This window comes from Agelaius phoeniceus, chromosome 19, assembly GCF_051311805.1.
Source record: "Agelaius phoeniceus isolate bAgePho1 chromosome 19, bAgePho1.hap1, whole genome shotgun sequence".
Lineage (NCBI taxonomy): Eukaryota > Metazoa > Chordata > Aves > Passeriformes > Icteridae > Agelaius > Agelaius phoeniceus.
The window spans coordinates 3,975,115-3,998,033 of record NC_135283.1 but is presented as its reverse complement, the minus strand read 5'-3'; the positions used below and the strand labels follow the sequence as shown (position 1 = coordinate 3,998,033).

Here is a 22,919-nt window from a genome sequence, read left to right as displayed (position 1 = left end):
CTTACATATGGATCTGAATGGGGAGGGATTTTTATGAGCAAGGAGTTTTACTACAGAATGAAGTGGTGTTTTCACAGGTTGCAAATTGCTTATGAAATCCAAGCCTAAGCCAAGGTTATCTTTAAAGTGCATGTGCTTGAGAGCTCTCTGAGAACAGGAAAGCAAGAGGAGCTGCAGGCCATGGTCACAACTCCTCCAGCACTGTGGCTCTGGCCTGTCACTGCCTGCTGCTGAAAGGTTTATTAATCCCTTTAAAAAATTAACAAATCTAGGCTGATTAATTTTTTAAGCTATGTAAGAACTTGAGTGTTCCTGCTTCCACAGCTTAAGGCACAGCTGGTATTGTGGATCAGCACTGAGGGGACATTCTGGATGCATTTTGCAATATTCCTTTTGGGAACAGTGTTCTTCAACAACCTTCAGGTAAGAGTCTTTTTGTATTATTGCCCACACAGTGTTTTAGAGTTCAGCAGTTCCTGCAGTAATTGAGGGCTAAACACAGACCTGTCTCTCTTGTCATTCCATGTCACACTGCTCCTAACCTCAACAACCTCATTCATTTTGTTGTATAAGCAAGATGCTGAAGGTTTATTTAATAACACAGGAAAACTGCCTTTTCAGCACAGCATTCCTAATCCCTGCCTACAGATGCCTTTGTCTGGTTTAGCCACCATACTTTAATTGCAAGATACCTCTTGCACCTTAAATCCTACTTTATGCTGGAATAAACTCCTCTGACAGTTGTGGAAGTCACTCTTACTGACAGAAATCCTACACCTTGCACACAGCTGCTCAAGCACTGCTCTGGTTTTGACTTTCCTCACCATACAAGAGGCCATTGTGTGTTCCTACACAGGCATTTTCCCTAACAGTGATGATGGGAGGGAAAATACTGGAAAAAAAGAAAATCTTATAACTAGAATTGTAAGGAACTGGCAAATAAACATCCAAATGCAGGCTGAGGAGGTTTTATGGAAGGAATTAATAGATCCATGCATTGTTACAGGTGATAACAGATAACAGAGGGTTTGGACAGCACAGACATGAGCTCTCAAAGACAAGTTCTCCAAATCTGTATCATACAGTTTCAAACAAAGAGGAAGAAAATGACTACTTAGGAGATTCTTCAGGATCTCATTGTAAGAAAGAAGTGGCTGAAATTTTGAGGGTGGAAAAGAGCTTGAAGGGTGGTGATGAAATGGGATTAAAAATTAACATCAAAATAAGAGCATCAAACTCTGGAAAGGCAGGCTTTGATTCACTCAGGACACCTGAAATACTGTCTCATATGAAGAGGCAGCTGCTGTTTCTTGGAAGTCACCAGGAATTTAAACAACAATGCAGATACCCACACGTACAGCAGGAATCCTACACAAAGCAAGAGGTCACCAGAGCATCTGCAATCCTTGTTTTCACAAGTGCTGGAACAGATAAACTCAAATTCTGGATTTGCCTATTGCTAATTTTGTTTCCTGCTTCATCTTTGCACGGTCCAGCTCTGTGACCTTTGCAGAGTAAATATGGGTGAAGGGAAGGAGCTGGTGTGACTGGTAAAGTGCCAGCTTTGTTCCCTTGATATCCAGGCTCAGTCATTAATCAAAAAGAGTCAAGCTGGTCCCTAATTACAAGCTCTCCACTCAACTCAAAAAAGAAAGCAGCATGCAAAACTAGGTCAAATAAATAAGAAGGAAATATGGAAAAAAAAAAAAACAAACAGTGCAAACACACAGGGACAAACTGAGAAAAGCCAGAAAAATATGAGCAAAAAGCAACAACAAACCAACCTTTAAGTGCTTCATCAACATGCAAGAGGAAATATTAGTTTTGATTCTTGCTGGGGAAGGGGGAGCAGTGCCAGATGACCCTGTGAGGGCTGAAGTGACAGTACTTTTCTTTCTGTTCAGCCCTCCCTAAAGAGGTCAGCAGGGAACAGATGGCCAACAACGGCCGCGCTGCCGCGGAGCCGCAGTGACGACACCGATTTCTCCCAGGGATTTCTCCCAGGGATTTCTCCCAGGGATTTCATGGGCTCTGGCCAAGCTGGTGCAAAGCACCCACAGCCAGGCTGCTCCTGCTCACTGTCAGGATCTTTACAGCTGCTCACAGTGACCCCGAGAGGTGTTTGAAAGTCTCTTTTCCCAGCCTGGTGCTTGAAGAAGGAGTCAGAGCTCTTCAGTTCTCAGTCTCAAGGTTGTTTATTGTTTCTTATCTATAAAATTATTCTCCTGCCCTGCTGAGGTCCATCCAGCAGGACAGTTCCAGGCACTCTGCCTGCCCCCAGGGTGGTGTTATGTCTTTATACTAAAAACTACATGTGCAATGTTTACAATTGCTTCCCAATACCTATCACCTATGTTAGACAGTGGTTAGACACTGAGCTTCTACTCTAAGCCAATCCAAAAGTGCCAACATCACAGCAGAAGATGGAGGCCAAGAAGAAGAAGGAAAAAGGCTGGACACACCCAGATCCCCCCATCTTGCCCCCTGAATCCCCATTCTAAAAACCCCAAATCTACTTTTTCACCTTGTGATAAATTCACTATCATTCTACTTAATTTGCCATAGTTTGCAGATCTTCATCTAAGGTTGGTAACTTGCTCCATGGGTCATAATCAAACCCACAGGCATTTTTGGGCTGGAGTGTGGGAACCTAGAACACCTCCATCCCTGCAATGGTCCATTCTGGCTTCCTTCCCAAAGCTCTGATGAATATATAGCTCCAGCATGTGAAAACTTAGGGTACAGGGAATATTTTGAAGTACTGGTTTTGATTTTTGCTTATAGAGAGGGCTACTAAGTCTTTGAGATAGACTAGAGTTTACTAGAGTGTAAAACAGATAATAGAGAACAGTGTAGTTTGTTATTAGGTGAGTGTAGCCATGATATTTTCTGAAAAATCCTTTCCTTAGGATTTTTTTCTCCTGAGAGGCTGAGAGGCCTCAGGAACAAAATGGAACCAATGGTTATCTGCTGCTGTGGAATGCAACAGGTGAATCTGGGATTGGTCTCATGTGGTTGTTTCTAATTAATGGCCAATCACAGTCAGCTGGCTCGGACTTTCTGTCCGAGTCACAAGCTTTTGTTATCATTCCTTCCTATTCTATTCTTAGCCAGCCTTCTGATGAAATCCTTTCTTCTATTCTTCTATTCTTTTAGTATAGTTTTAATATAGTATATATCATAAAATAATAAATCAAGCCTTCTGAAACATGGAGTCAACATTCACATCTCTTCCCTCATCCTAAGACCCCTGTGAACACCCTCACAGGTGAGAAATTTAAGTTTTAGGATTTTTAGTATAGACATAAATAGGAAGTAAGATGGAAGCTTTTAAGTGTTGTCTTTGTCTTCTTCTTACAGTGCTTTTCCTGTGCACTAAATCTAGTACAGGCAATGTACCAAAACTTTTCATAAGATAACAATGAACAACAAATTGAACTTTTCATAAGATAACAATAAACAACAAAGCAAAGACTAAAAAGGTCCCACACATCTCCTTCCTAACACAAAACTGTTACAAAAAAGTTTCCCCCATCAAGAGAACCCCCTGTGGGGCCCAACAAGAGGAGCAAACAGCCATACAGGCAAAACACTCAAGATGTGTTTAAAAACCCCTTTTCCCAAAATCTGAGGTGATTTGGCTTCTCAGAAAAACTCACATGAAATGGCAGGGATGAAAATGAGATAGAGCTGAACATTTTGCTGCCACTCCAAAGAGGAAATCAGGCCAGCAAAGCAAGAACAGCTTAAAAATTCCTGAGAGAAATGGGATGTTCCCCCCTGGCTGGGCCTGCTGTCATTTTACCACATCTAAGTCACTGCAGGTTACCTTAAAGCACGAGCAGGTGGATGGATGGCACTCTGGAAAAGCAGCAGATGGCAAAGACTGCACACAACTTACAAGGAAAGAGAGAAAAACATCAGCAAGAGCTAACAAGGATTTGTGGAGGGAAAAAAAAGCCTGATTTTTTTTCCCACAGCATAGTCCCAGGTATTTTTGGAAAAGATGAAAGAGAAGCAACTAAACTACATAACTGACTTTTCAATCCACATGGAGATTTTTGTTAGTAAGAATATGATTGCTTTATTATTTAATAGTTTGAAGAACTATTATGTAGTAATTTTAAGGTACATAACAAAATTACAATAAAAACCCACAAAACCCCTCCCCCAAGCCAGGGACCTGATGAATTTCTGTTGCAGTGTGCCACGTGTCCAGCAGTAAAATTTTAATTAACCACTTTACTGCTGGAAAAATGTGTCTCCACTTACTTAGTTTCCAGAATATATCAAGTCATGGGGCTGGAAAATAATTAAGGAGGGACAACATTCAGAACACCCTGATGAACTCAAAATGCAGAAAAAAGGCAGAAAATCAGTGAGAAAAAGCAGAGGGTACCATGTTTGGCAGGAAAAATCCTATATAAATGCAGCAGAGGGAACAAATGGCAGAACACCAGTTTTAGGGAGACAAACAAGCAGGGGCTACAGTGGATTTCACTGCAAAGGCAAAGCAACCACATCACAGATGGTCAGAAATTCTTTAGCTGATGTGCTGTGTCCAGTTTGGGGCTTCTACAGCAAGAGAGACACAGGTCAGCTGGAGAGAGCCCAGAAAACAGCACCAAGGACATCAAAAAAGCACAGGCCCTTGGAAAAAACTTCACTTCATCTAAAGAAATGGCAACCCTCTTATTCAAAAAGGTGTTAAAGACAGAGGTAGAGAAGCAAGGAGTAAAATCTTTCTCCTTTAGCTGTGGTAAGCAGCACTGAATTTATATTGCAACAAAGATTTGGATTAGGTAAAGAAAAATCCTCCACACTGAAGCATTTTAAAAACTCCCAACATTAAAATGTATATCAAGTCTTTATAAATATACATTTGGAGAAGAGGAAAAGCATAAAAAGAAGAGATGATTAATTTTTTTATGAAGCAAAATTGATATAAGGCCACACCAAGTCCTAAACACAAAAGCAACTAGACAGAGAACTGGAGGCCCCCACCCATTTCCAAAGTGAAATCCTACAATCTCCTTTCCAAGGAACTGGTGGGGGAAAAGCCCCCAGTCACACCCTGTGCACAAGATAAGTCCATGGAGGAGTTACATGAACAGTTGTGAGCACACAGCTTGAAACTACACCCTGTAATTTGAAAGTCTAGGTGCAAAATTTGTTCCTGTGGGGAGTCATAAATGAAGTTCAATGATACTTTCTGTTTGACCACAATTTATGATGTCTTGATCCCATGTTTTGGGGTTTCTCACTGTCCAATTATGTCCCTGTCCTGCAATTAACCCTCATTAATAGATTATTTTCCTTGACAGGAGATTCCTTCCTCTGAAACATCAAGATATCATCCATTCTAACAGATGTGGGCTGGGACTTTGATACCTCCAGTTTTTGGTGAACTTGTCTTGAAATGTGTAACAGAAAACTGATCTGAACAGGGGCAGCAGCCAGATTTCTGCAGCCACTCAGAAACTCCACCAAATCTGGAGTCTCTGCAGGAGCAGAATGGAGCTGCCATTCCAAACCAACCAACAACATCCCAGCATTAGCTGAGAACATGGTGTGAAAAGTAACAAATTCAATTGAAACTGCTGAAACTAGAGGCAGATTTTAGGTTGTCCAAGAGATCAAATTAATAATCCTGCTCCTCCAAAGTGTAAAATAGAAATTCTAGGATCAGAAAGAGTTTCTGTGTTCCACGCTCTGTCTCAAGGCTGCATTTCCAGCAGTAGCACACAGGATTTCTAAGATGTCACTTTGGAATATTGGTAGAAGAGCAATAAAATCCTGGCAGGACCCCAAGAAGAGAAAAAGAGAATTGCAGCTGGTGTGTGCTGCAGGAGCTGGGCTCCCCCACGGGAAGTTTCCAGCTCACCCAGTGTTAACTCACTGTGACCCTCCTTTGTGTACACATAAGGTAAATAACCACTCAGGCAGATTAGATTAGAACAAAAATAAAGCAGAACAGGTAGTTACTATCATTCAATTAAAGATATTTTTCAAAAGCACACCAACCTGGCCTTGTTTAACTTCTACTGGTTATTATCAATGACTGGAAGAGGGGGGAAATTCCAGAGAAGAAAAAGTTTTATAAACTAAAGATGCAGATTAACTATGACTGGTAAACCAGACATAGTTTGAAGAGCCCATATTTGAGCACTGCCAAGTCCCAGGAAATGTTTGCAGGGCTTGGAGTTGGTTTTTTTTTTCATCTAGACTTCCTTTTGGTTTTGTTAAACACTCCAGTTTCTCCTGGTGTGTTAGCTGAGAGGGATGGGTGCTGAGGAGAGTGCTGGAGTAAAACCAGGAATATTGCAGTGTGTGTTAACCCTTCATTACTGAGCAAAACTGTCACTGCAGAGGATTTCCTACCCACACCATCCCTGCTCCAGGTGGAGCCAGCTCCAGCCTGCTCCCATGCAGCAGGAGAGCATTAACTGCACCCTTGGAACTCATCATCCTGTGACATTTTATTTAAAAGGCATCTGATAACTGCACTCCAAGACACATGACACCAATCAAAGCACAGCAAGTGGGGACAATCACCTGATCAATCATGGAGGTTGCAATCCAAATGAAGAGATTCATGTAGATAATCCCACAGGGATGGCACACACAGGTTCATCCCCTCTCCTGTGGAGGTGCTGCTCTCCACAGTGCAGGGATTTTAGTGTACATACAAGCTCCAATATGGGGCAGCTCAAGAAGTTATAGGTAAATGTGGCCATGGGCTAGAACTGTACACCAAACCTCAGACATTTCTGCATTTCAGGCATGAACCATACCAGAATTGGCTCCCTCAATCTGCTGACAACACCCCAGCCCATGGGCACCACTAAGACTAAGCAAGGACCAAAAGTAAAAAAGCCCCACACCCCAAAAAAAAAAAAAAAGAAAAAGGCTTGCCTTAAATTCATCACTGAAAGCAAGCTACAAACAGCAAGAAACGTGCTATGAAAAACAACTCTCCTCCCCCAACAAACACAGAGTGATGGAAAAATTAAGCTACACACTGTGAAGGGTGCAGATAACCAGATTTACACTCCCAGCAGCCTCCCTCCCAGGCCTGATGATAGTTACCAGCAGTTGATCTGGCATCTGCTCCACAGCTCGTCCCCAATCTTGCTGGGACATAATGCACAAAGGAAAACAGCTTTGGAATCCAGCAGCTCAGCAAGAGCACAGCGTGTTTGTCTCTCCAGATACTGCTGGCTATTTTGGTTTCTGGAAATACTTCAGAAGATGAGAGCCCTGTGCCAGTCCCCCTCAGTGACCAAGTGTCACCCTTTAGCTGACCCAGGAGCAGAAACAACTCACAGAGACAAGCTGCTGGCTGTATTTAGCTGAGCTCCAAGAACACTTTAGAGGAGCACTGCTTCTTGGGACAGCTGCACAGGGATCCTGCAACGTAGGAGGCCAGGAAATTGGAACAGGAGCAGCAGCTCCACAGGATGCCACTCCCAAGGATGGAGGCTGGTGGAGCCAGTCAGGCACCTGTCATCCTGAAGGGACAACGGGGTCAGGAGGGACAGGAGGGACAGGCCACAGCTGGGAGCACTGTGCAGCAAACCCTCAGAGCCCTGCAGCCAGCAAAGCTAAGCCTTTCTGCTCTTCTGCTGAAAAAACTGAAAATCAAGTTTGTGTTACTACAATGGTGCACCATTTTGCCAGTAAGGATTTCCAACACACCTAATCCCCCTTCCATCACAGGTGGGTGCCAGTGCTCAATTATTTCTGAGCCCAATCTCTTTGTCAGCAGCAGGTGAAAGCACAGTGAACTTATTTATTGCCAGAGCTGAAGACCAGGTTGGTGCTCTCACACAGGTGGGGCTGGACAACACAACTGACAGCATTAAAAAAAGGAAGCAGAAGTTTACCCTGAAGACAGGGTTTGTGGTGCTGCCCTTGTGCTTATTGTGGGAATAAGGTGGTGTTAATACCTTCAGCAAAAGACCCCAGCTTACAGCAGCCACAGGTCCATGGGTGTCCACGTTCATGAGTGGTTCCAGTGTGATGACACAGGCCCAGGAAGGTGAGCAACACCTCCCCTGAGGCAGGGTGGAAAAATGCACACACACTGCCCTCATTCATTCCTAGCCACAGGCAGGGACACTGCAGCAGGCATGGCCAAGAATAAACCAGCACAGCAGCAGGACAGTGACAGCAGCACTGACCTGACACACTCGTGTCACCCGACCTGGACACTCATCTGCCCATCTGAGATCACCTGAGCTCCCCTCCAGCCTGGGCTGTCCTGTGACATTAAAATCATTTCCTGGATGTGTGGCAGAAGCTGTAGAAGCAAATCTCTAGGAAGAGAGGAGTGAGCCTCTGTTAGCACAGCACTGAGGTGTCCAGGTGTCACCTTGGGGACACAGGTGGGTGAGATGCAGGACACTGCTGCAGCCCAAGAGAGACCTGGGTGGGGGAACCACAGCACAGCAGCCCCACAGGGAAGGGCTGTCCCCAAACCTACAATCAGGAAAAAACAAGGACACTGCTCCTCATGCTGTGGAGCCCAGGGTGGAAGGATGAGGAGCTCTCTCTCCACACTGCCCTGGGAAGCTGAAGTCCCTCTGTCCCTCTGTGCTGTGACACCTCACCATACCTGCTCCCACATGGACAGGGGAGCTGAATGCACAGCTGCTGACACAAAAAAAAGGGAAAAGAGATGTCAAAAGAACTCCTTGTCTTAGAAACCAAATGGGAAATACACTTAAAACAAATATGATGATGGAGATCTAAGTTTTTGTAAGATGTTTATTCTTTTAGAAGATTTCAGAATACACATACCCATAATTTCCTTCTTCTGCATTTTTAAATTTGCTGAGTGAGCTCATTGTACATTCAAGCTGTTGTCTTCAAGTTTTCCAAATACCATTCTATTTAAAGGCACTGTGAATAGGGAATTCAATTTATCAAATGAATGAAAGAAGAATTCTTAGCAGGAACCCTGGTGAGCTAATCAAGAGTCACAATAAAATGTCAGGGGTCCTGGAATTCTCGGCAGGAGGTTAACACCAAATTTGATCCGAGTCAAGGAAGACAAAACACACTATAGGCTAATAAACTGTACTAAAAGTTGTGCACTGCAAATTTCTGAAAGTTTAAACACAAGTGAAGAAAATCTACTTGGTTTGTGCACTTTATACACTCCTAGTATTTCATTGCAAAAATCAAAACACGCTGTTCACCATAATTATGTCATTTAATTTAAAGAAAATACTTTCTGAAGCTTTAAGTTTTTGTTCCACTGCATCTTCAGCTGCAAGACTGTTTTGAAAATTAAGATGGCAGCATAATTTGAGTAAGATAAGAAACAATTACTCTGTACCTATCTTTAGGCTGGGAACTGGATTCAGTTCAAGATTTATCCTATCATCCAAAATTAAGGAAACAGCATAATCCATCCACCTTTCCTTCCACAAACCAACCAGAGTTTAAAAGATTAGCTCTGCAGTGCTGAAAGGGTAATCCTTAAAACTTGAGCTTAATGGAAATAAACTTCTCTGCTCCTCTCTTCACTTTCCATAGTAAAAGCATACATTAGAATATCAGACCCAGCATCAGAATGGGCCATCAGGCATTTTTCAACTTAGCAAATGAATAGCAGCTCCATGGGGGAGGAGAGACAGGGTGGGGGAGAGATGGGGAAAGGAAATGGCCATAAATGATCTTCCAGGACAGGAAAACTAGTTGCAGTAAATACCACTTTGGAAATCAATTTATGGTCAATTATGATCTTCGTAATAACTATTTTATGCCTTCATTTAGTGCATGAAATGCCCAGGGGAGCAAATATTCTCAGAAATATATCCAATATGTCTCCAAGTATGTTATCTGATCAGCAGATGCAGCCAGAATCCCAGAAAGAGCAGCTCTTGCTTGTCTGGATGGTGACTGAGGGATTGGGGATGGGGCAGGAGGGCAGCACAATTTCAGTGCAGGTGGACTATCAGTGCTGCAATATCACCCAGATAAAAACGATTCTATCTATCAGTCTGGGTTGTTGGCTTCAAAAGCAATGAGTTTTGGCATCACTGCACTATTTCACCCAGAGATTTGTGAAGTACATTTCATTCTCACAAATGTAAGAAAAAATTAAAGTTAAGGGTCTTTTTTTAGGCAAATCGTTATGTAAACATCCATCCACTATGCCAACCATTGCTTTATTCAATTATTACATGTAAATGTGGTAGCAGAGTACAAAGACTGACATCTCTAATGCACTGTTGGTGTAATGTGACTTATTTGGACCATTCTTTTGTCAAGTGAAGGAGTTGAATTCTATGAGATTGATTAGAAGAACAGAAATAGTAAAAATTCACCACATTCACCAAGCTCCACTAAGTCCCAGATAATAAATCTTTCACCTGAAACAGAGCTATTTATACAGAGACTCTGCTCCTTAACAGCAGCAGTTCTATTACGGTGAGACACCAAATTTAGCTCCATACCTTGATCAGACATATATTTTATTATGATCATACTACAAAACATTAAATAGCATTTAGTTTGCTACCACTAGGCTCTCCTCCTTCCTTATCAGAAGATGTTGCATCCCCCATTTTAATTTCTTTTTGAAAGATTCAAGATAAACATATACTTCATTATAGTTTACATCAGCAAAGAGAAACCAAATAATTCCATGGGCAGGAAGATGTGAACAGCACACGTATGCCAACAGGTTATTTTTAACTCGGAGCAATTTCTTCTGCATCACAAAACAGGAATGAGTACTGGGCACTTACAGCATTCCACCAGGAGGAGATAAGGGTGATTAGATTTGCAGAGATGGAGCATCTTTTGTAAGAGAAAGAATTTCAAGGCAGCACCCATTTCAAAGCTGACGATGTGGTAAAAACTCAGACAATACAAACACTGGAAGCAATTCTCCTCTGTTAAGTTTGGGCATTTGGTAAGTGCAGCTAAAAAGACTGAGGGAAGAGGAAAGTTGAGACCTGCAGATGGACAGAATGATGTTAGCAGAGAGATAATGAGGAATTCCTGCTCCTGCCTTCGGTAACACTCTCGTGTAAGGAGCGATTTACTTGCTTCACACCCCCCCATTAGGTTATGCCTGCAGTGCTATTGAAGTTTTTAGCTTCATATTTCATGTGCAGGATCATCCTCAAGGCTACTGTGAACATACACTGAGTTCAAGCAGAAACATTACAAACACCACCCAGACCACCTTCCATGGTCTATTAATGACCTTGTAGGAACACGGGAAAATGGCAATCGGCATCTGTACAGCTGATTTTTTTTTTTTTTCCCTTGGCATTCTCCCTGAACTGCTCCTTTTTTCTAGAACGGTTGGTGTTAAAGCACTGGGCTGATGCTCTTTTGTTTACCAGTAAGCAGCTCCTGTTTAAAAACAAGGATCTCCATTGTCAGCACCAATGAATGACGTGAGCATCAGCCATGAAAACACTTTGGAATTCCGAAGAACTAAAAGACCTGAGAGTCGGAGGCTTGAGCAGGACTGAAATCAAACTGACACAACACAGATATCTGGCTGAGCTTAAAATAGACTTGGCAGAAGTCAGCCTGGACTAACAATCGATCCGTGGACACACTGACCACCCGGAATGCGTTCAAGCCACAGCAAGCACTCCCCATCCCTCCACCAACACAAACAGCTCTCCCACTTCCCATCGGGGAGCTCTGGAAATGCACGATGAGAGAGAAAACTGTAAACTTTGTGCATACACAACACAGGAAGGGAAGAAAGGAATAGGAAGGAAAAGAGCACATCCAAGAAAAATCACGTAATGCCATTCTAAGAGACTCCTCTTGGGCAAGACCGTAACAAAGGCAGCAGCACCATCCCTCCAGAAAATCAGCATGGGAAAACATGCACAGATCCCAGAACAAGAAGCTGGGGGAGAGAAGTAGAGGGAAGAATGGATCTCCCTCTGAAAACACCCATGGGCAGCAACTAAACATAGCCCAGGGTGGTTGTTTTCCTTGCTGTGAAAAGGGGGTGGCTGTTATCTTTTCCTAAATGAGCCTATAGCTGGTAGCTGCATGATAACTATTTGGAGATATATAAACATATTTTTCTCTGGGGCTTAATTACCACAAAGGATGCCAACCGATTTGACAAGTCAATTTTTCTCTCAAATAAAAAAAAAAAAACACCACCTGAAAAATCTTATTGTCTAGCAATACAGAGCTTAAAAAACAGCCCAAACATCCAAGGGATAAATATTAGGTATTTTCAATACTAAGCAATTGTTAACATTTCTCATAACCAAGTTCCTAAAACATGGAGGTTCCGGACTGAAATCTAAGTAAATGTACATCTGGTTTGCAATTTTTTAAATGGCTGTACATTTCAAACCCCAGGAAAAGCAGGCTGCAGATAGCTGTTTATTACAAATGACTTCCACCTCCTCCACAGCCCTCAAAGGCAAACTATAAAGCTGTGTGCAAAGCCAGACAATCTGGGCACCCAGCCATAAACCATCACTGCTGCAGCACAGATAACTGTTCTCCCTCTCAGCCATCCTTGGCTGCAAACCCACGGGGAAGAGCTCCAGAAACCAGACCTCAGCACCGCCAGGGCTTCTAATATTTTATGAACTTGAATTACAACTACGTTCGAGACCTCAGTGCTGAAAAATTACAGCGCTGATTCGCACCCAGGGCTGAGACCAAAACTCACTCGGATTTTCCTGGTACTCACTGGATTTTCCTGAAGCTCGAGATGCAAGAACAGCCAGTGATTTTACAGCTGCCTTCAGTGACAGAAGCCTTTTTATTGGGAGGAAGAGACAGACATGCTACTCTCTTCAAAAATAAGACAAAAGAATCAGATGCATATTTTAGAGTAGTGCTGCATTTTCCACCATCTTTCACACGACCTCAAAGAGCACAGTGACTGCTCTGTGCCAGTTTCTTTATTATCAAATCCAGACATTTGTATCTTGGGCGGGAGACTTTAAAACATAGTAGTGACAAGGTAGGAAGGAGCACAAATGAAGTTGCAGAAAACACGGCTGTAACTGTATTTGGGAATCCACAGTGAAGTTAACCATGATTTAGTAGTGATAAAATAAGCCTAAGTACATCTCCTTCTGGTATTTAAGATGTACAACTTAGCCACGCTTTCAGTTGACAATTTTCCTAACTAGCACAGATTCCTAAAGGGAGATCAAATAATACTTTGATTCCTCTGCTTTCATACATTAAGAATAACCATCTTTCATTTTACCAACAGCATTTGCCAGTGAAGAGACGGCACAGAGCACATAGATCATTTAGTAATGCAATTTACTGTCACTTCTAGATCATCTCCCCATTCAATAAAGTATACTTCTCTTCTAAACACTATTTGCCCTGGCTGATATCTTCATAATACAGCTGAAAACCTCAAGCCATTATCACTAGAAGGCATCAGCTGATCCTAAATTGGCTAGACTGCAGCGTCACAGGCATTTAAGAGGTTTCCTTATCATTCATCTTTAATACTGAGGGATCGACACACTCCTACCTGCAGCTTCTAGGCCAAGGGGAAACCTTCTAATGGTATTACCATTATCTTGTAATCTGAATTTTAAACAATTAAAACAATAGCACTTTTGTGTTGCAGGTCTCTACTGTTACCAAAGATGATACATTTTTTATCAGTTGTCACGTTCAAAGTCTTACATTAAACACTGATTTTTTTAAAAAAAGCAGAAATATGCACTCTGCACTGAAGCTGCTGAGCCTTGAAAGAGAAGCAGCACTGTAACAAGGCACTTAAATTTAAGCCATCAAAAGAGACCATTTGCTTTACTCAGGAAAGGTTTGGTCATTTTATTTTAAATCTGCAGTTCTTTTAGTCAATACGATCTGGCAATTCTTTCCAAATGAAAGCCTCTTTTTACTGAAGCAGGGGATGGCTCCACCCCTGACCTCCTCCTTCAGCTTGTTTTGGAAAGGGGCCAGATGACAGCATTTGGAAAAGCGCATGTTTATCTCGGCGAGGCCAGCTGCTAAGTTAACATATTACCCGTTCCCACATCCCCCGCTCTTGGTTAAGTCTTCACAGCTAAAACTGAAAGTAAACGCTGCCATTGGGCTTTTAATAAATGTAACATGAAAGAGAAAAGGAGTCTCCATGGCACGGAGCATCTGAAGGGGCTGCAGAGGTCTAGGTCATTTTGAGTGAACAGCAGGCAGTAACTCTGTTAATAAAATTCCCGGCCTTTCTGAATGAAGTGAATGAAAAACTGAAAAATAAGCGGGTTTATTTCTAGATTAATTTAAAGCTATGCTCTCTATAAGACTGACACTCAGCAACAGTTTGCTTGACTACACAAGGAGATTATAAACCCCTGCTTGACAAGACTTTTCACTTTATCTTGTTTTATTGTTAGTCCATACTTGGCAAGGTATGGAACATGGGAACTTGGAGAGTTTTAACAAAGATTCTTCAGATTAAAAGTAGTCTTATGCCAAATTGTGTTTTTCTCATTTTAAGGAAATTCCATCTCATCATTTTCAAAGTCTTAAAAACCTCTTTCAAGCAAAAAAAGTACAGAATTACCTTACTTCCCACCAACATCAGTGAGCTTACCAACCTCAACTTAGTAAAAGCAGAGTGTGAGACGTTATTAGAAAAGCCAAATCCTGGAGAAGAAACCAGAAATTAAGGCGGAGGTGGGGTTTTCATTGATCCCAGCAAGGTCCAGCAGGCTTTGCAATGGGCAAACCCATCCACTCACAGGTGATCAGAGACAGCTTTTGGAGAAAGCCAAGATTCCATGGCTGAGGTGAACCCCTAAGTCCCCACAGGGTTTTTAGCCCAAGGGCAGTGTCCCAGAGCAAACTCCACTCTGCTGTGGCCAGCGGGGAAATGGCACAGCCCAAGGCTGCCCACAAGGACATTCCCAGGCACTGGGACTGGCACCTTGCACCGCTGACAGCTCCAAAATAATCCATGTGCTGCAAAGCTGATGTACAGCACACACAAACCCCCCGTGTGTAACACAACAGCTCTGAGTCTGATGGATCCCAGCCTTTCATCTGTCAATATGGGAATCCACACATAGAACTGAAAAATTAATATATCCTTAATATATCCTGCTGCAATCCAGAGAAGGTCTCAATAAAAAGGTTTGTCTGTCTTGTTTCTTTCATTGCTGCGAACAAAACCTTTAGACAAAAGTACAAAATACTGCCTAAAATTAGCCCCTATTAATGCCCATCCCTCTCGCCCCGGAGCAAGTCCTGGCTGCAGCAGTTTTCCCCGTGGCAGCACCTGTTCTCCGGGGGCTGGACTGCAATGAACCCTCCTCATCTCAGGAAGCCAGGCAGATCACTTCCACTCAGAAATGATCCGTTCCCCTTTGAAGATAAGGACAAAGCCACACAAGGCATTATTACACTAGTGCTGCTGCTCTTAAGCATTTATTTTCCCTAAAAAAAGTTGAAATTAACCTGATTTACTACAGCTTTATTTTGTCACAGACTGAGTCCTGGGCTCGGAAGCAGCCAGGTTTTCCACGAGGAATCTCAGCCAAAAAACACCAAGCGCTTCCCCAGAGCAGACCGAGCTTCCAGAGGCTGGAGCTGCTTCCCCACTGGGGTATCCAGGGCTGCCACTGCTGCTTTCACCTTCTGGAAAGAGTTCCAGAAGCCACAGCAGGGACGCCAGCGCATCCGGGGGCTGCTGCTCAGCACACACCATTTTGAGCTCACAAATAACACACAGGAGCAGGCAGGCAGACATCCCCGGGATTCCTGAAGCCCAGGAACCGCGGGGAGGAAACTCTGTGATGGGCTAAGCACAGGTTGCACCCACTGCAAGTCACCTCCTACTTCCTTGGAAAACACCAGGGGAAGCAGTGAGAACCCGTGTGTACCTTCTCGAAATTATTATTATTTTTAAAAATGAAATATCCGAGAGGAAACACCCATTTAAATTCTCATTTCAATTTGTCGGGGAATCCAAAAAAAAAAAAAGCCCAAAAATCCCACCCACGGCAGGGAAGGAGGGCAGGATTTGGAAGCCGTGCCCGGCTCTCCCAGTGCATCCAGCAGCAGTGCAGATGTTCTCCTGCTCCTCCGCTCTGGCATTGTCCTCAGGTCCACAGCACCACCGACACCCACCTGATTTAAAGCTCTGCACCACCGGCCAGCCCACTAACAGCGGGATTTATTGGAATTTTAATTACCTTAACCGGCCTAATGTCCACAGCAAATTTCTGTACATAAATTAGCATAATTCGCCAGATACATACATATGCAAACCAGAGGGAAAAATATGCAACAGACACGGGTATGACGTCCTAAAGATTATTTCTAAATTTAAACTGGCTGTTAGAATAATTGAATAAATCTCATCTCGCAGATACACTCGAGTTGTAGCAGAAAATAAACTAGTCACAAAGACCTGCAGTATTATTTTTAATGGGAAAAGAGGGGGGGAAAACCCAATTGAGTTCAATAAATCCCATAATTGAACCTTCAACTAATTACATATTAAGAAGATTAACCTTTGACACAAACTTGTGATACAAACAAAGAAGCCTCGAACAATTAATAAACTTCCAGTGTTTCAAGATTTCTCAGGTTAACAACTGAGCCCTCCCCATTTTCCTCCCCTTCTGCGTCGCAGTTAAAGGAATAAACTCTGTTTAATATTCTCTCTCCCCCTGGACATTCCAGGTTTAGACGAAGATCGCTCTGTGAATACTCAGGAGAAAATTACTGCGGATCCTCACAATCTCATTACGCGGGGTGGGGGGAAGAGGAAAAATAACCCAAAGCTAGATATTTGAACTTTTAAAAGAAAGCAGCCATGAAGGACAAAGCTGGAGCTCGTGTGCTCGCCCACAGGGCAGCACTGCTGGCCATGCCCACAATTTTCCAGCCCTGGGATCATTTCCAAGGCGCTGTGCGATAATTTTTACACGTGTAAGTTCTAAAGCAAGAGCACACGGTCGTGCCTTGCAGCAGGAGCTGCCTTCATGTCATGTCTGAATGGCACAACACGCTCACAAATGGCACTTTCTGCTCGCTGTTCGGGGAGAGGCAGCGATTCCGGACAGAGAAAAAACACCGATTTAATTTTACCATTAAAAAAATATCCGGTGGTTGCTCGCATCGTATAAAAATAAAAGGGATTTTGAAATGTTTTGGGGTGTTTCTTGCTTCGCTGACTAATAAGCAGTTTAAAAATAATAATAATCTAGTTTAGACTTGTAAAAAAGGAGCAATGCACCGGCTTTGCAGGTCTCTTCCTCTGCTAACTTCTACCGTGCCCAGATTAAGAGAGGCTCTTACCTTTTAGTCTTTTCTTTATGGGGCTCTTTGGCAGCTTTCGATTCAGTCTTGCTGTAAGGAAACAAGTGAGTATTTTGTCTACCGTGTAGGGGTCTTTCTGACGTGTTCCTTTCTTATTTTAATGCTTTTTTTTTTTTTTTCAATTTTTTGTAAGTGTACCCGTAATTTCACGAATATGAATACGAAAAAAATCTCACACGGCAAAAAAAATTTAAGTTTTTTTGTTGTTGTTGTTGTCGTCGTTTGTTTACCCCCCTCAGGGAAAAAAAAAGTCTGCCACACAGGAGATGAAAAAAACCCAACAGATCAACAGGAAAACACTATCCAAGTAGAAAAGCAAAGAGCTTCAGTGTTATCCAGCCCAGAGGAGAAGTGCAGCAAAAGCAGGTCCAATTCCAAAACAAGCTTTTGATTTCCAGTGAAGCAAAATTAAAAAAAAAAAGAAAAAAAAACAACAAAAAATAACCAAGACCAAGAAACCAAGACAAAATACACGTTCAAGTCCCCAGCTAAATTTCTGCACGAGTGTGTCTTAAATACAAGTTTGCTTTCATGTGTTGCAGCAAAACCCACGGAAAGCCAGGATTTGGAGTTGATCGGGATGAGTTCTCGTGTGTGTGTCTTGATGGGTTCTCAGTCCACATGGAGGAGCATCTGAGGGTTTTTCAAAAAGTGCAAATCAAAAAAAGAGAAACCGGGATCCAGAAAAAGAGTTTTAAGATGGATCCCCCCTTCAAAATAAAAGGAGGAGGGGGTGAGAAAAAAAACAAAAAAAAACCCAACTGAAAGAGCACGGCGGAGGCACGGGGGGATGCGGAGTCTCACATGGGGCTGCGGGCAGGAGGAGGATCCCGCCGGGAGCTCCGGGGGGGCGGAGGATCCAGCGGAGGCTCTGCCAGGGGAGGAGGGTCCGCGGCTCCGCAGGGACCCCGCGGGCGATCCGCGGCGGGAGGAGGATCCGGCAGCCGCTCCCGCAGGAAGGAGCGAGCGCGGGGAGGGGATCCGGGGAGGAGGATCCAGCAAAGTCTTTCACGGAGGGAGGAGGGAGCGGGGAAACCCGACAGTCTGTGTGCCTGGCTCGCAGCGGGATCCGCGGGCAGGCGGGAGCGGGGCGATCCCGCGGCTCTCTCCGTGTGCTCCGCAGGGATCGGGCAGGGACCCGCGTGGGCGGCGGGGAGCGGGGCAGCCGAGGCGGCGGCGCGTCCCCGGGGAGCCGCAGCAGCGCCTCGGGCAGGGTCGGTCGGTCCGCCGGGGTGCTGAGGGGGAGGGGGGGGGAACGCAGCGCCGCTCGCCGTCTCTCCCGCTCGCTCTCGCCTCGTCCGCTCGCAGGGCAGGCGGTGCCGGGCTCAGTGCCGCCGGGCCGGTCCCCCGCTCCTCCGCGCCGCCGCCGCCGCTGCCGCCGGTGCCGCCCTGGGGAGCAGAGGAGCCGCTGCCGCCGCTGCCGCCGCCGCGGCCATTTTGTCGCTGACTGACAGAGCCCCGCCAAGCAGCGCGAGACCGCGGGGCGGCTCCGCGCGCGCCCCCTCCCGCGCTGGCCGCCAACAGGAAGTGCCGCGCTCCCCCTCCCCCCCCGCCTGCCCGCCAGCACCGACCCGGCCCCTCCGACCACGTGACGCGGAGGGAGGGGGGGGAGCCCCCGCCGGTATGCAAATGAGCGCGGCGGCCGCAGCCAAACGGCGGCGAGGCCACGCGCGCGCGCCGCGGGCCACGCCCCCCCCGCCACCGCCGCGCGGGGGGAGAGGGGAGGGGGATGTGACCCCCCCCCGCCCCACCACAGCCCCCTCACAGCCCAGAGGGGTACAGGGGGGTCACCCCCACCCCGGCAAGTGGGTGTCGGTGCTTTCATACACACACACACAACTCTGTGCCAACGGCGGCGAACGGCAATTCACCCCTCCCTCGCACAACCGCCGCGGGTGGGGGGACAGAGGGCGAGAGAGATGTGTGCCCCAAAAGAGGTGTAGAGGGGCTGTGTCCCCCCGGAACGGGGGCGAAACATGCACACACACACACTCCCGGGTGTGGGTGCATATGGGTGTCGGAGCACTCACCCCACCGTGGGGGTGTAGAGGGGCTGTGTCCCCCCGGAAAGGGTGCAAAGGGGGTGTAAAACATGCACGCACACATACACCGCGCACATAGGCATTGGAACACTCACCCCTCCGTAGCACACCCCCCCGTGGGTAGGGGGAGAGAGATGTGTCCCCCCAAAGAGGTGTAGAGGGGCTGTGTCCCCCCAGAAGGGGTGCAAAACATGCACGCACACATATCCGTGCATATTGGCGTCGGAGCACTCACCTCTGCATCGCACACCCCCGCGGAGAGCTGGGGGGGACAGCAGAACTGTGCCCCCCTCCAAAAGGCACAGAGGGGCTTCACCCCCACCGCCGTGCTAATGGGGGTCGGTGCATTCACACACACACACCGGCAAACGGCGTTAGGTGTGTGCACCCCTTCCTCACAACCCCCGGCGATGGGGGTGCAGGAGATCTGAACCCCTCAAAGGGGTATAAAGGGGTGCAGAGGGCTCCCCCCACCCCCTGCAAATGGGGGTTGGTGCATTCACACACACACACACACACAGACACCGGCAAACGGCATTAGGTGCATCCACCCCTTACAACCCCTGGGGTGCAGGAGAGCTGAGCCCCCCAAAGGGGTAGAAAGGGGTGCAGAGGGGCTTCGCCGCCACGGTGCTAATGGGGGTCGGTGCATTCACACACCACACAGCGGCAAACGGCATTAGGTGCGTTCACCCCTTCCTCACAACCCCTGGGGATGGGGGTGCAGGAGAGCTGAACCCCCCAAATGGATATAAAGGGGGGCAGAGGGGCTTCACCTCCACCCCGTGCAAACGGGGGTCGGTGCCTTCACCCCTCCTCACACCCCCCTGCGGGCTGGGGCTCTGTGGGGCTGGTCCCGGGGTGGAAAGGGGGGTCACACACATCCCTGCTGCACCCCAAGAGCCCCTGTTTGTGGCAGGTGTGAGCACACACTGCAGGGACACCCCTGGGGACACTCTGGGGTACCCACGGACACGGGCCAGCCCTCTGGGACACCTCCCCGCACAGCCCTGCTGGGCTCAGGGCCATCGGAGGGGATCGCCATCCGAAACGGGGACTCCAAAAAGAATCCCGGTGTTTGAAATGCACCCGTGGCTCAACACATGGAAATGTCACGTTTCAGAGTGGCAGCGCTTGACTTGTCCCCCACAATAACCACATTAAGTGTTTCTGTCGGGAGAAAGTCAGGATCTGGTCTCAAAATACCATGGGAAGAGTGGAATGCAAAAAAAAAAAAAAAAAAAAAAAAAAAAAAAAAAAAAAAAAAGAGTAATTTTTTTTTCGCTAAAAATTGTTGTGTCTGGGTCTTTCAGCAGATCTTCTCCGGTTCTCTCTCCTCTCCTGTTTCCTCTCCCCCTTCTGCAGCGAACGTTTTGGGAACTGCAAGGAAATCCAGAGCCTCAATCTTTATTTGCTCGGGCTGTTCCACTGAAATGTGAAATCTGAATGGAGCAGGGGTTACAGGGCAGGGCTGTTTCTGCTGCCTGGCACCCGTAGGGGGGATCTGGGGGCAAAGAAGCACAATCCCAGCATGATTCCCGTTGGCATTTGTGATGCCAGCCCCAAAGCCACCCTGTGCCAGCCCTGGGCAAACGACATCGGGAGCCCGGAGCCCCTTGACCACTGGAGGGAGCCCATATTGTGCCAGAATGCAACAGAAACACTACGGGGAAGACAAAAAAATACTAAAATATGAAATATCAGATCATTGTAGTCAGAACAAAGTGTCTTCTCCAGGTCAGACCGTGATCTATAGCAATGCAAAATGTTATAAAAATCAGATTTAAATGTCCCATTGTACTTCATCAGCACAAAGAAGAGAAAGAATTATTAAGAGCAAGGCTCTTTTTTTTTTCCTCTCTTATTTTGAATGTCAGTCTGGCACCTTTCACCGGGAGTGAATTCATACGCCAGGATGGTGACAGACCTGGCTTGGAGGGAAAATGCCCTTGTGTCATCCCAAGGGCCAGCTGAGCTTCCCCTCACTCTCCTTACTTAAATGTAGGTCAGCACCTATAGACTCCTTCCCAACCCACCCCCGAGCTGCTGCAGCTCACCGCTGCTGCTTTCCGAGGAGATTTGGAAAGGAGATTCCTTTTGGAAAGGAGATTTCTTCCCTTTTGGAAAGGAGATTTCTTCTGTTCTGCCTCTCTCACTCCAGAGATGTCATGTTTATGGCATAACATGCACCTATAGGAGGCTGCCCTGAACCAAAAACTCGGCTTGGCAATTGTGCCCAGGAATGTTCCTGGCCCCCTAAATTCTGTGTTGTGAATGCTGAAATATTTGTAATTCAAAACACACTTTTAACACACAAATATTTCTGGCTTCGCAGAGTGATGCCAAGTTGCTGGAGACCCTGAAATGTCAAAATGGAATAAAACTGAAAGCAATTTATGTACTAATCTGTTTTCTTGGCCCTGGAGAAATTACCATCAAAAGCATGATATAACCACAGCCCCACAGAGAGCCCGTTGTGTTTGACACCCCTGTTCTAAAATACTGTCCTTGATGGATAAAAACACATTCTAGTAAACTTTTCCTGTCTTACCTGAGCTCTTTACCATTGAATACAGGGCTTTGTCCAATGTAATTTGATTTTCCCCCCTATTTTGGTCTCCCACTGGGGTTTTGCCTTCCCACTGCCCTGGTTGTTCACCTGGGGGCTCACACAGATCCAGGTGGGTTTGTCCCCCAGCACCAGCACCTGGGGCTCTGTAGCAGCTGGTGGCTGCTGTCACCACTCATGGCACATCTGTCCCCTAATTGCCCTGAGCTGACAGGACCCTGGCAGGGCACAGGCTTCTCCTTGAGCTGTGTTTTTCCAGAGCTGCTCCAGCACAGGAACCATCACTGCAGGCAGCCCCTTTGAAGGCTCTCCTTCCCCCCAGCACCCAGGTAGTGCTTTTGCCACACGTGAGTAAGAGCAGATGTGAGCTGGGGTGAAGGGGAGGCAAAGGGACAGATGATCCAGGGCTCAGTGCTCACACAGCATGAGGAGTTCCTCTGCTGCCTGGGAAAGCTCCTTGCCCAGTCTGCCTGTGTGTCAGGGAAAGGGCCGTGACCACAGTGTCCCCAGGGTGTGCTGGGTGGGTGGCTTTGAGCACACAGAGCCAGGCACTCACACAGATACAGCATTTTCTCTGCTGAGAGTGACAAAGCTGAGCTAAGCAAAGGTCTTCACACGTTCAGGGCTGTGCTGGGGGGCTCAACCACACCCAGGCAGAATATTCCTCCAGCACAGACATTACATCTCTTGCTTGGTTGTGTATCACCCAACCGAGCACAAAATCATCACCCAGCATTTCTTGCAGTTCTTACCCAGTATTGCAATGCTGAGAAGGCCCCGACGATGGAAAAATGATGAGGAGGACTCCATGGATATCAGAAGGCTAATTAATTACTTTATTATACTATATTATTCTATACATCTAAAACTGAACCTGCCGAGCACTCAACCCTGCACACAACTGCACTGCACTGAATCTTGTGACTGTCACCCAACAGTCCTGACACACACACACACACACACCTGGCCCTGATAGGAAACAAAACACCATCACTGTG

At 46.0% G+C, this 22,919-nt stretch overlaps 1 long non-coding RNA gene across 1 annotated transcript in view; it reads right to left on the bottom strand.

Moving 5' to 3' along the window:
• Nucleotides 1-18,818, bottom strand: part of LOC143695515 (uncharacterized) — a 46,000-nt gene extending 27,182 nt beyond the window's left edge. Inside the window, exon 1 of the long non-coding RNA XR_013184776.1 lies at nt 17,290-18,818. This is a non-coding gene — a long non-coding RNA (uncharacterized LOC143695515). The remainder of the gene's footprint in view (nt 1-17,289) is intronic.
• Nucleotides 18,819-22,919: the final 4,101 nt, after the last annotated feature.